Source organism: Leptonychotes weddellii, chromosome 2 (assembly GCF_054177405.1).
Source record: "Leptonychotes weddellii isolate Sample4059 chromosome 2, ASM5417740v2, whole genome shotgun sequence".
NCBI classification, from domain to species: domain Eukaryota; kingdom Metazoa; phylum Chordata; class Mammalia; order Carnivora; family Phocidae; genus Leptonychotes; species Leptonychotes weddellii.
Window position 1 is genome coordinate 106,395,682 of NC_138370.1, and position 14,851 is coordinate 106,410,532.

Sequence of the window (14,851 nt, forward strand, 5' to 3'; positions counted from 1 at the left end):
TGGAGCACTGGGTGTTATGCACAAACAATAAATCATGGAACACTACATCTAAAACTAATGATGTAATGTATGTGATTAACATAACAATAAAAAATTTTTTAAAAAAAGAATACATTCCCACTGAGGTGAGTTCTGTGAGACAAAGCAAATAGAGCTTCTAAAAAAATAGAAAGAGTACCAAATGGCTTACATGCCACAAACTTAGGGCAACATTCTATTTATATACATAAACAGTCTATCTATCTTAAAATTAACATTCAAGCAGAAAAATTGTTTTCTCAGTAATGCATACTAACACAAGAATTAAAATGTTAAAATAGAGGCACACATTTTCAGACAGAATAGTCCCATTTGCCTGCTTTGTATAACAAAGACTGAAAACTGCCAGATATTTTCAGTAAATTGAATGTGTTAAATTTGTACCTCAAAGATTTTGGTGAAAATATATCTAAAGCATAGATATAATACATAATTGTTAGAAATTTTATTCTGGTAATTATTTAAATGTAAAATTTTAGATCACATGAAAACCTGTGAGAGTATTTCATTTTTAAAAACTGTTATGTGGTGCCTGAGCAAAAATGTTTGAAAACTATTGTTTTAGTATATTAAATGGAAGAAAGACTCCTAACCTACTGGAAGAAGGTTTTACCATGAAAATTATCAGAGTAACATGACAATTGTCATGAACTTTTAAGTAAGGAAGATATACTTTTTTTTCCATTATTTTCCTCAAGGTAGTAAGCATTTAATATCACAAGTATGAGGTTTTATATGAGGTCTTATCTTTTTGGCATTTCAGTGTATTATATAACAGTAGAAAAAAAGGTCCAATGATTATGACTATGGTATGGAAAACTAAGAGTTTTAATTTGCTTTATAAGGAAATTCATGCCCATAGATGTGTCTATTGTAACTTTCCCTCAATTCGAGAAAGTCAGATTATCTCTCATAGTATGGGATTTCACCTGAGCAAGGAAGAGAAAATCCAGTTCTAAGAACATAATATATCTGTACTGATATAAAGGATATTTGCAGGTAGAATTGAAATACTCTGCTGTCCTAAAAACTAAAAACTGCAGTGAGAATACAACTAAAAAAAATTAGTGAAATATTATAGCATTTTGATGTCTTAATCTTGGCTTATATTTTAATGTACATAATTTTTAGCATAAACTTTAATAGCATAGCAGTGACAATCATTTCCACTGTCTACAAATAACATGCGTTTAACTTATCATTAATTACTTATTCAAATGTTTTTGAGAAATAATAAATATCTTTTAATTAAATATTTTCTTAAATCCACAGTTATTCAAATGTATAATATAAATGTATTCTATGTAACTTGTCATTCCTAATAAACTTAACTAAATATTTGTTACCACTAATTTTTGACCATCTAATTTCAATTTTCTACATTTTCTATAGTTCAAATTGAAATACAAAATCTGAAACCAGCAAATAATTTATTCCTATGGCAATATGCTGAACATCCCTGTAATTATAAACCAAGGATTCTTTGTGATTTAGTAAATAATCAAAAACAGTAACAAATAGCAATTCCAAAATTTTCACAAAGATAACTAATTTTCTATCATTCCTTAAAAGGTCTGGCAAGTGAGCTTATATTAAATCAAAAAGCTTTACAAGTAGTGTAGGTGCCCAACAGAAAATGTATTCAGTCCTGGCACAAAATATCTTATTAAGAATCATCAAGAACAAGCTGTATCAAGAAGAGAAACTGCATCACTAAAACAGCAAAAGCAAATAAACCAAAACTTAAAATAGAAGCCATCATACTCATGGATTTTTACAGGATATTCCAGAATGAAAGGGATCAGTGGATGTGTTAGGTGGGGCAGCCACCAAGAGAGATTGGAAATGATATCCCAACTGGTAAATGGAGCAGAGATTTTTCAGGAATGAAGGCAAGAAAAGAAAATTACAGGCAGTAAAAACAAAAGCGAAAACTCCTCTATTTTTTATGTCTTATAGAATTAACAAAGTAGTGACAGATTAAAAGTAGATAATGCCCACCTACAAATGAGACAGTCAACCCAAGAATTTACTAATGACCCTCTGAAGGTAAGTGTCTTCATGAGCACATGAGTAAAGCACAAAGAAATAGGAAAGACGACAGAAAGACACAGGGTCAGGAAATAGTGAGTATAGTTGACCCTTGAACACATGGCCTTGAACTGTGTGGGTCTACTTATACATGGATTTTTTTGATATACAGTACAGGGCTGTGAATGTATTTTCCCCTCCTCCCTAGGATTTTCTTCATAATACTTTCTTTTCTCGAGCTTACTTTATTGTAAGAATACAGTATGTAATACATACAACACATACTAAATATGTGTTAATCAACTGTTTATGTTATCAGTAAGGTTTCCAGTCAACAGTACACTATTAGTAATTAAGTTTGGGGGGAAGTCAAAAGGTATATGTGGATTTTTGACTCTGGGGGGTTGGTGCCCTAACCCCATGTTCAAGGGTCACTGGTATATTTAAGATATCTATATATCTTTAAATATTATATTATTAGAGTAGAAATTCTTTAATTTAGAGGATAGCCCATCTGCTATGCCAAAAGCCTCATTAATATTGTTTTAGGATTATTACACTCACTAATATAAGTTGGTGTTAAGAATTTCTTCCCTGTATTTTCTCAAAGATCAGGAAATTGTTGCAGATGTGTCAATTTTGCTGTGTCCTCTGAAGTTAATTTATCTGAGGAAATTCAAGAAAATATGCTGAGACCCCTGGTTGGGTAAGTCTCAGTTCCTGTGGTTAAGATTATCAGCACAATTCATACTATTTCAATATGGAATTAATGATCTGATCATTTTGTTCACTAGCACCTTAAGTACCAGGATCTGACATAAATCAAAGCCAGTTTAAGAAGAGGGATTTACTAGTGGTAATGAGGAAAGTTTCCCAGTTAATTCAATTCAGTGCAACATTTCTTTCCTGTTATTTTGACAGCAATAATGCCTTGGGCTGTTATATGACAAATAAATCCAGTGGCCCAATATTGATGAGATGGAACTGATAGGGCCATTATTTTTCTCCAATACATTGATAGAAGCAAGCGTCTCAGATCCTCTGGATGACTTTCTAAATACCCATGGGACTCTCGGAACTTTTACTACAAGGTGGTGACACCAAGATGCCCCTAATTGTAATCACCTGAGGAGGGAGGAGGCAAGCCCTCAAGAGAGACTTCACACTGCTTTTCTGGGAGAATAGGGGAAGGATCAAATCTGTGTGCTATTGAGTTGGGAAACAAAGTTGAGACACAAAGTAATGTTAATTGCACATTTAAGTTTTTTCTTCTTCTTATTATTATGTTATGTTAATTACCATACATTACATCATTAGTTTTTGATGTAGTGTTCTATGATTCATTGTTTGCATATAACACCCAGTGCTCCATGCAGAACGTGCCCTCCTTAATACCCCTTTAAGTTAAAGACCCAAATTGTACTTCTTTGTTAAATTCTGAAAAAGGAGAAAAAGGAAAAAATTCCTCAAAGGTGAAGTGAAAAGGACAAGTGAGCCCCAATTTCATAAAGAGGAGTCTACAGAAACTTGAGTTATATATTTAGGAAAAAAAAAGGAAAAAAAGAAAATGACACTTGTTACAACTTTGTCAAACTTTGGAGCATTTTTTAAGTTTTGTTTGTTTTTACTTTTGTTTGTTTTATGTAGCAATTGCCATCAGTACACTTGAAATTTTACTTAAACATTTAGGAAAGATGTATAGTATACTAAGCACTAGGATAACGAAGGTGATATAAATATATTTTCCTTCATTAATTTGTTGAACAAAATCTATTATTTTGGTACTTTATTATGTGTCAGACTCTGGAGATTCAGAAGTAAGCAAAGCAGATGAAGTTCCTGGTCTCATCAAACCAGAAGTGTCATGGAACAATATAAAAATATAACAATATAAAAATAAAATATAAAAATATAAAAAACAATATAAAAGCACAAAATGTATAAGACCAGTTGCTTTTACTTTTATTTAATCTTGTCCCAGAATAAACTGAGTAGAAATAGAAATGATTGTGCTCTGGATATGTTTTACCTACTTGTAAGGTTTGGCTTTCTCCTCCAGTATTAGTATGGAATTGTCTCCTTGTCCTTGACTTCCCCTTTTCTCACTAAATCTTGCTTCAATGTTTCTCTGAAAAGTAAGACCCCTTCCCCGCCCCCTTTTTTAACTACCCTATGCTTTTTATTTCCATACCATTTTGTACTCTAGAATTATTTATTCTATATTTATAGTCTGTCTGCCTTAAATGAGGTCATGAGATTCGTGAAGGTAGGACCCATATCTGACCAACATTGTGCTCCATTATTCTAGCAGAGGGCCTTTCACACCCTATGGTTATTCAGTGTCTGACCAAAATGTCACTACGCAAGTGATCTTTTTCTCTTTTTTTTATTTTTTAATTGACCAGAATTTGCTAATTGACCAATGTCATACCATAAGCACTTCCTATAATTATTCTTTTTTTGAAACAATATCACCACTGAAAGAAACCAAAAGCCACACTTCTTAATTCAAGTTGCAAAGCACAGGAGACTTAACATTTCAGACAATGAATTATCCAACATTTTCAATACATTACTAAGTCTTAATCCAAAGAATGCACAGCAGATGAGTTCCTTTTGCTACATACCAACAAGTTTCTTCTGTGCTCTTTTTTTTTTTTGGTTTTATTTTCCTTGAAGCATAGGAAGAAGAAATGTTTCTATTTTCCCTTTTGTTTAACTCTCAACAAATCCAGTGATTCAGAAGAAGGATGCCTGCCTGAACTCAATTTTTATCATCCTTAGATGAAGTATGGCAGAATCGTCAAATAGCACATCTCCTCTCACCTGCTGCTTCATTCATCCTGAAAAGGCACACAGCCCTCTTCAGAAAAGGCAGATTTTAGAACAAAGCATGTCATTTATTACCTCTGAAGGAATTTTGAAGAGAGTGTACATTAACTTTTTTATAGTATTTCCATCTCCTTTTTCAGTATAAAAAATATAGAAATAAGCCTTCTGAGGCATCCACATAATAACCTAGCTTCTTATGCTCTCTGGGAGACAAGGCAGTTGGAAACTGTGAAGTTTAGGAAACCCAAAATGTTTAGAATCCTAGAGGTCCAGACAGTAAGAACATTTTCCATGAGAAACATTTTCCAAACTAGTTCTTGAAAGATGCTCTTCAGAAAAGAAGAAGAAAAGAAAATGATGGACAACGGTTTTTGGAAAACGCTACTTAATATATTTGCTGTTTAGATTAATGATACATAGGCGGAGGTTAAATATGATAAATACTACAGGAAAGAAATGTGTTTAATTTTTGTGACAGAATAATTTATTGAGGTTTTATCTCATTTTTACTCTTCTGCAATGTCTTCTTCTTCTCTTTTAGGCAAGTAGCTAGATCCATTCGGATTTCTTGTTTCTTGGCCCAAAGCAGAAGATTCTTCATGTGACTAATTTCTCCTCTCTTTCTCTCTTTGTAAAAGCCTAATGTTGTTAAAGAAAGGATGATAGTATCCTACGGGGGAAAAGAGAGTTTTGAACAAGAGACATAAATGAGAAAATTTCCCAGACCGGGAAACAGTCCTGAAGTCAGCAGGTCCTGAGAATAATAGGGATGTGTTTTCACTCCATGACATCACCTTTGACACATTAAAAACCCAAAGAGTAAGGCTGGATGGTGAGAACCTAGGTCCCAGGGCTTTTAACATTAAAAAAATAAGTCATGTGTCCCAAGCTTTGCACAAAAGCCATGGGTTGTAGCTTATCATGGGAGATCACATGACCTAGAACAATAAGGATGTAGGTCTTATCATGTTAGACTGAGCATGAGCAATAATCCCCACACCTTTTGCTGGAACCTTCTAAACCTATGGTATTCTTGTGCAACCTGGGATGATAGGTGAGCAGTCGAGAGACCTTGGCAATGGCTAATGTGGAATTTCCTACCAAACTAGCAGATGAGTAGCTCAGTAATTGAGTTTAACTTGATTTTTAAAATGGGTAAATATAGGGCACCTGGGTGGCTCAGATGGTTAAGCGTCTGCCTTTGGCTCAGGTCATGATCCCAGAGTCCTGGGATCGAGTCCCGCATCTGGCTCCCTGCTCCTTGGGAGCCTGCTTCTCCCTCTGCCTCTCTCTCTCTGTCTCTCATGAATAAATAAATAAAATCTTAAAAAAATAAATAAAATGGGTAAATATATCATTTCTTGTACACTTTTGTTTATAAAATAAGATTCAGATCACTACATTATTTTATCTGAATCCTATTCTTAAATAACAACAAAATTACTGAACACACTTAAAGGATTCAAATCCATTAAATGAAAAGAAGCTGTGGAACTATGATTTCGTGAAGCATATTTGGTGAATGAAACTCTGTAGCACCCCGTGAAAGAATTTCCTATGTTAGAAATGCATGTTGCCACAGTGAAACCGTTCTCTCTGCTCCCACTCAAAGGGCAGATACACATATTCCAATCAGAGAGCCAAAGGGGAGACCCAGTAGAGTGTTGCTCCTATGGTACCACTTATTTTGCAAATACCCTAATGTCTGAGAAAGCTGTAGTCCCTGCTGCCAGCCTGATTGTGCCCAGAAAAGGAGGCTCTTTGCTTTGATGTGCCCTTAAAGCAATGACATTTTAGAAGGGAGCCTATGGCCAAGGTTTAAATATGTCCTAATTTACAGTGACCCACACTAACTCTGGAGCTAGACTTCTGTATTCAAATCTTGGCTTTGCTACTTAATTGGTGTGAGCAGGTTATTTCCATTTTTTCATCTACAAAATGGGGATAATAAAATCACCTACTTCATAGGATTATTATGAGGGTTAACAGAGTTATGTGAAATGCTTAGAAAAGTACTCTGGCACATCTTAAGCACTGCGTGCATTTTAGTCATCGTGTGTGTTTAATTAGCAAGAACAAAATAAATTGCATCATTTCAAAGCCTTATGTTTTCTTTCCATGTCTCTCTCTCTCTCTTTTTTATTTCAGGCTGCTCTAGGGTAAAAATGGAAATGCCTGACAATCTCTTCTATTACAATTTTATAAATCAAATCTAAATTTACATGTTTTTATAATCAATAAATTCAGTACCCAAGATAAAAACTGTACTCTAGATAAAAGCAGAAAATCAGAAGAAATATCCATTTATAAATGCAGATGCATAGATGGGTCTTTCTATGAGTAACATTTAAAATTAAATCAGTTGATATTAAATCAAAGTCTGGAAAGCTTCTGAAATACAGTGCAGGACTCCATCAGTAGAAATCACATTTCGAGTAAGGAATGAGAGACTCTGAAAGCTATTTAACACTTTACAGTGCAATTGTAGTGCATCATCACAAAGAAATTTGGTCCAGGTGTTGCATTAATTGTGATACATGGGGAAAGTCCACAGCTCACTGGCCATCAAATGTGAATTTTTATATGTGAAGTGATTTAAGTCTATTATGCTGTGCGGTAAAAGAATGAATGCTCTAGATTAAGCTCACATTTGTTCTTTACTGACTGTATCCATTCGTAGCTTTTTGAATTTTCCTTTAAAAAAGTCTTTTCTTCCCAATCTGAATACATAACACATGTCAGGAAAATAAGATAAGCTATTCTGTTTATTATGTGTTCATTCAGTATTTATTATTCTTTCATAACCTAGTAATGAAATTAGAAACAACATATATGTGATCTCCATAAATACAGATAACCCACATGTTCATTCCTTTCAATACTCCTGTCTGTTTCCTCACTCCTTATTATTTATGTCTTTTAGCCTCTAAGTTCTGACAATACTTAATTCAATTCAGAGAAAGGCAATATTCTTTTTTTTAAAAAAGATTGTGGTTTACCATTTTAGCCATTTTGTAATGTACGGTTCTGTGACATTAAGTATATTCACATTGTTGTGTAACTATCACCACTATCAATCTCCGGATCTTTTTCCTCTTCCCTGACTGAAATTCTGTATCCATTAAGCACTAACTCCACCCCTCTCTCCACCACATCCCCATGTCCTGGCATCCACCATTCTACACTCTCTCTGAATTTGACTACTCTATGTACCTTATATGAGTGGAATCGTGTAATATTTGTCCTTTGGGTATTGGTTTATTTCACTTTGTTTAATGTCTTCAGAGTTCATCCATTTTGTAGTATGTGTCAGAATTTCCCTGAATTCATATATATGTATGTAAAATATATACCACGTTTGTTTATCCTTTCAATGGATACTTGGGTTGCTTCCACCTTCTGGAAGTTGAGAATAATAATTATTCTACTAGAATAATTTCTACTAGAAATCTAGGTGTTCAATATGTATTTGAGTCTGTGTTTTCAATTTTGAGTATGGAACCAGAAATAGAATTTCTGGATCATATGGTAATTCTGTTTAAATTTTTAAGAAACTGCCGTATTTTTATCCAGTGTCTGCACCATTTTACACCCTGCCAGCAATGCACAAGGGTTCCGGATTTCCACATCCTCACTGGCAATTGTTGCCTTCTGCTGCTGCTGCCGATGTTGTCGTTTATAATGGCCATCCTAATGGGTGTGAAGGGTTATCTCATTGAGGTTAAAATCGATATTCTTTATTTTTTTTAAGATTTATTTATTTATTTTAGAGAGAGAGCAAGAGCAGGAGAAGCAGAGAGAGAGGGAGAGAGAATCTCGAGCAAACTCCCCACTGAGTGTGGAGGCAGACCTGGGGCTCAATCTCACGACCCTGAGACCACAACCTGAGCCGAAAAGAAAAGTCAGATGCTTAATGGACTGTGCCATTCAAGTGCCCCAAAAGCATTCTTAACCATTAAGAATGTAGACTCTGGAGTTAGACTGCTTATTTGGAACTCTAGCCATTATCTGTATCTCTTTTCTTCCTCATTTTTTCCATGTATTATGAGGAGAGTATCTACTTCCTAGCATTATTGTATGAGCAAGTATGTTTACATTCATAAATTACTCAGAATAGTGCTTGGCACAGAATAAGTATATAAGTATTATTCAAATATTAGCTTTTATTATTATCCCATGATTAAGATTTTTCTTTAAACTTTCTCTATTTCTTTAACACTCATCTGTTTTCTACGGGTCTCAATTTTTGCTCTACACCAATTCTTGCCAATTTTCTCCATTTTAGAAATTTTTGAGTCTCTTTTATAATGGATTATCATATAATCTCTTTTATAATTCTAGTTGTCTCAAACCATTCCTATTTTCCTTATAAAATCCTTTCTCCTTATTTCTCCCCCCAAAAACTCCCAAACAAAAGTGTTTACATCTACAGCAGACAGCTGCTTATTTTCTAACATTTTCTTCCATCGTTCCTTTTTTCTTATCTTCTTTAGTATTACATAAAAATCATCTTCTTTATTTCCTTCATGTATTTTTGCTACTCTCCTTCCTGAGTTCTACTTCCTTTAAGGTTCCAGGTGACTATCAGGTCACAGCTACAGGCTGTACTGCTTCTGCATTTGTGAGGCCAACTCTGGGACCTTTTGCACAGACTGAACCTACTTGGAGGGATGCTGGTCACATCTCCTGCTGCCCCTCACCACCCACTCCTGAAAACTCCTCCCTAGCTTTTTATACTCAGCTTCCTAAAGGATATCTCTAGCCTGGCCCGGAAAATGTTCACTCTTAGTGATATGACCCAGAGGTAATTACCCTTCTTTTCCATGGCTACCGTATCTGTCACACAAAACCCCTCTGCTGGCTTTCCTGGAGCTCAGAAGGCATAATTATTCACTTTTAGCAGATTGACGGTGTCTCCTATAGTCACTGTTCCATTTCTGAAAAGAAGAAAATCCCCCTGCTGGTACAAATACTGCTTTCTTGTCTACTTTCTAATACATTAATGACCAAAAACATCAGTCTCTAAGGTCATCCCAAATGAATAATAACTTAAACAGATATACAAAATTCACAGGACTTTCACTCTTGAAGAAATCCTCCAAATGTTTTCTTTTCACTCCAGGCAATTTTTTTTCTCTCTGCCCTCAAATCCTCCTACTCATCTAAACAGCTTCATCTAAACCTTGCCAAAGGGCCAACATAGCTGTTTCTGCTAGGATTGTTCCACCTCACATGTCTGCAAGGCCCTGACTTGCCTGTGGGTGATGAGCTCACCAGTCCCTAAACCTCAGAAGAAACTGCTTCCTGGAAACTCCCATGGCCCTGCTCTGAGGGTACTGTGTTCTATCATGCATTATACCTATATCTGTGCATGTCTTAGTCCTATTATAAAAAATTGAGCTCCTATTTTGGGATATGAATGTCTCATTTAGTTTTTATGCCTTCCTATACCTATATGAATTGAGACAAAAAAAACCAAAAACAAAACTGAAAAAACAGATTATGTGATGATAGCAAGACATATCTAACATTCTTCCTGCTGTATATATTGCCTTTCATTTGCTTTCAGGATGATAAAAAACAATAATTCATACAGGTATACCTCAGAGATACTGTGGGTTTGGTTGCAAACCACCACAATAAAGAAAATATTGCAATAAAGCAAGTCAAGTGAATTGTTTTATTTCGCAGTGCATGCAAAGTTATGTTTACACTATGTTGTAGTCTAGTAAGTGGGCAACAGCATTATGTCTAAAAAAGCAATGTACATACCTTAATTAAAAATACTACTAAAAAATGCTAACCATCATCTGATCTTTAGGCCAGTCCTAATCTTTTTGCTGGTGGAAGATCTTGCCTCAATGTTGATGGCTGCTGACTGATCGGGGATTGGTTACTAAAGGTTGGAATGGTTGTGGCAATTTCTTAAAATAGGACAGCACTGATATTTTTCTCATTGATTACCTCTTCCTTCCATGAATGGTTTTTCCATAGCATGTGATACTGTTGGATAGCATTTTACCCACAGTAGAACTTCTTTCAAACTTGGATCAATCCTCTCAAATGTTGCTGCTGCTTTATCAACTAAGTTTGTGTAATATTTTAATCTTTTGTTATCATCCCAACAATCTTCACAGCATCTTCACCAGGTGTAGATTCTATCTCAAGAAACTACTTTCTTTGCTCATCCATAAGAAGCTACTCATCATCCATTAGAGTTTTATCATGAGATTGCAGCAATTCAGTCATATCATCAGGCTCCACTTCTGATTCTTGTTTTCTTGCTATTTCCACCACATCTGCAGTGACTTCTTCTGCTGAAGTCTTGGACTTTCAATTTGTAAAAAGCACAATGCCTGTGAAGCGCAATAAAGCAAAGATCAATAAAAGAAGCTTTGCCTGTATATTTAAATTGTGAATATAGAGGATAACTGTGTTATGATAATTTCATAGTTGCAATGTACATGAGAACATTTTAATATATGCATATCAAAATAGAAGGGGTTCTACTTAGTAGTTTACTAGACTTGTTTGCAGTGTACAACAAAGGTGCAATATGCTTAATTTTGAGTAAACTCAAAGTAAAGCATTTGAACCATATTTTGTTTGTTTGATTTAGATTCATCTGTAAATAATGGCAACATCTTAAACAATAGATGGTTTGTTTTTTTCTCATGAATATGGGAAGTTCAGAGTTGGAGTGGCTACTCTGTGATTATCATGGGCCTAAGCTTCTCCTGTTTTAGAAATCTTTCATCTCAAACATGTGGCTTTTACCTCATTGTCTAATATTTATTTCACGTCTGTCAAAATGTCTGCATTCCATTCAGCAGAAAAAAAGGGTAATGGGAGGTTATAACCTATTTCTTTAAGGACATTTCCTAAGGTTGTACAAACTATTTCCATTTCTGTCCCATTGTTCAGAACTTAGTTATATGACAACACTTATCTGTACAAGAAGGAGGTCTTCTGTCTAGCCCCATACCAGGGCTCTTCTTGCTGATGGAGAAGAAGAGGAAGAGGAAGAAAAGAGAAGAGGGAGAAGGAGGAGAAGGTAGAGGAGGACAAGGAGGAAGACAAAAAGAAGGACAAAAAAGGAGGAGATAGAGGACAAGGGGAAGTGGAGAAGGTGGGAGGTAGAATAGACTATGAGAGAGCCAGCCATCTCTGTACACAGTGAATAGATAAAGATAATTTTGGTACCTACATACTCAGGATTTATAGGCTTCAGAAAATTGTCCAATTGGATATTGGAACTTAAACTATTTCAAATCAGCAGTATCCAAAGCCTGTACATGCATTCATATTGGGCAAGTCAAAATGAGAAAAATAAGAACAACACAGTGGGAGTCTGATAAAGCTTATTTAATATTTTTAAATTCAGAATTATTCCTTGACTTGGTTTTCAAATGCCCTACCTAATGTGCAGTGCAGTTGTAGTGAGAGAAGAGTATATTTATTATTGTTTTTCTAAAAATGAAATATGTAAATTGCATAGTATTTTACCTTTTAGGATTGTCTTTCTTCACTGAGTATAATTTCCTGGAGATTCATCCCAAGTTGTTGGATGTTTCAATAATTCATTTGTTTTTATTGCTGAGTAGTATTCCATGGCACGGATATGACATAATTTGTTTAAACATTTGCATATTGAAGAGCACCTGGTCATTTCTAGGTTATGAATATAACAAATACAGATGCTGAGAACAGTTGTGTACAGGTTTTTGTGTGAACATAAGTTTCCTTTTACCCCCCCTCCAGGAAGATATGCTCAAGAGTGAAACTGCTTCTTCATATAATACTTGCATGTCTAGTTTTGTAAGAAACAGCCAAGCTATTTCCAAGAGTAGTTGTACCATTTGACATTCTTATCAGTAGTATATAAATGACCCGGTTTCTTTACAATCTTGCCGGAACTTGGTGTTAGCCATTCTGATGTGTGTGTAGGGAAAAACTTTTTTTGAACCAACAGCTGATCATGTGGGCATTTAGAAGAGAAGTAAGTTCTGAGAAATTTTTCTTTTTTTCTTTTTCTTTTTCTTTTTTTTTAAGTTTAAATAGATTTGAGCTTATTATTGGGAACTATTCCTGTATTCTAAGGATGACATAATGCAACTAGCTTCACAGAGCTGATAGGCAAATTGTATAAAGTTAAGTTGAAAGTGGGATTTTTGAATTGTAGGACCAAATCTTGCACTTAATCATTTTTAACTCATTCATTCCCAAATATTTACTGAGAGGCTTTTCCTACTTGAATATCATACACAATATCAACTAATAGATTTAGTGGTAATAATTGCTGTAGAAAGGGTAGATTTTGCTGTTGGGAGAAATCCCAGCCCAATAAACAAGTAAGCCACAAATCCAATAAAAACTAATATATTAAGACAACCTCAGATCTTTTGCATAATTATTTCTGATGACTGTGAAACAAGAAAGAAAAGTCAAAAAAGCCAAAAAAGACCATAGCTATAGTTAAGAGATACTCAATATGCCAAATTTCAATAAATACTACAAGATCTGGATAGATTGCTAGAATGCTAGAACTGATATGATAGAAACATTGTTTTAAAACAAAACAAATGTTTTAGCATGACTCTAATTGGTTATTTTCTTAAAAATTAAAACAATGTAGGAATTATTTCAACAAAAGTATTTGAGAATATACCTTCAAATATTACTTTAAAATTTTAGGAACATTTTCTAGACTAAATGGCTGTACTTAATAATCACATATTTAACTCAGTTACTCCCTCTGCCCTAGGAAGATTTCCTCGGAGATCTGGACACTATTAAGATTATTACCTGAAATTTTAAAAAATTAAGTATTGATGCAAAGAGTACTGGTATGATGAGGTTGTCAGAACCGGAAATCAGCAACATTGTTTTACTGCACCTGTTAGCAGTATTCAGTGCTGTTGGTCCCATCCTTCTACTCATATCTGGCTTCAGAGAGACTCTCTTGGAATTTTTTTTCTATGTCTCTGGTCACTTCTGAATCTTCTTTAGTAGCTTCCCCTCCTCTACTTCGAGAAGTAGAATTAATTAGAAATATTTTTCAGGTCTTCTTTCCTTCCCTTTGCACACACTTTTCCTAAGTTGTCATTTATTCCTAGGGAATAAACTGTATTTCTCAAATTTCTATCACCTAGACCTCTTCTCTATACCATAGATTCACAAATGAAATTGGTAATTGACATTTTTACCTGGATGTTTCTCATACATCACAAACTGAATAAGTTAAAACATGAACTATTGATTTTACTTTCCAAGTATATCCTAATACCCTCAGTTCTTCCCATTTCATTAAATGGCATAACTACCCACCTGATTACTCAAGTAAGAAATCTTGGTATTTATCACCCTTCCTCTTACTACCTCACCTTAGCTGAGCCTTATCGATTTTTATCACACAAACACAAAGGAGGCAGTCCATTTCTCTCTATCTTCAGCATCAGCACCCAAGCCCAAGCCACCAACTTTCATCACCTATAGAACTGGAACAGCTCTCCATTGATGTCTCCATGTCCATTCTTGTCAATTCCAATCTACTTTTTAAAATTGAAGTATAATTGATGTATAATATTATATTAGTTTCAGGTATACAACATAATGATTCCATATTTGTACCCAATTTATTTTTAATGAAGCAGCTAGAAAAATCTTAAAACCCAAATCAGCTTTTGTCAATCCTCCGATTAAAACAAATATAATCTGACTTTTTTTTTTTTAACAATGGTATATACCTGATCTGGTTTCCTTTTACCTTTTTTTTTTTTTGAAAAGCAGAACACTTTATTTTTTTATACACTTTTTATTATGTTATTTTAATGACCATACATTACATCATTAGTTTTTGATGTAGTGTTCCATGATTCATTATTTGCATATAACACCCAGTGCTCCATGCAGAACGTGCCCTCTTTAATACCCATCACCAGGCTAACCC

The 14,851-nt window shown here is 34.5% G+C and overlaps 1 long non-coding RNA gene across 1 annotated transcript in view; it reads right to left on the reverse strand.

Annotated features, from left to right (window-relative positions):
• Positions 1–10,568: 10,568 nt before the first annotated feature.
• Positions 10,569–14,851, reverse strand: part of LOC145720342 (uncharacterized) — a 12,553-nt gene continuing 8,270 nt past the window's right edge. The window contains exon 2 of the long non-coding RNA XR_014143260.1: positions 10,569–11,258. This is a non-coding gene — a long non-coding RNA (uncharacterized LOC145720342). The remainder of the gene's footprint in view (positions 11,259–14,851) is intronic.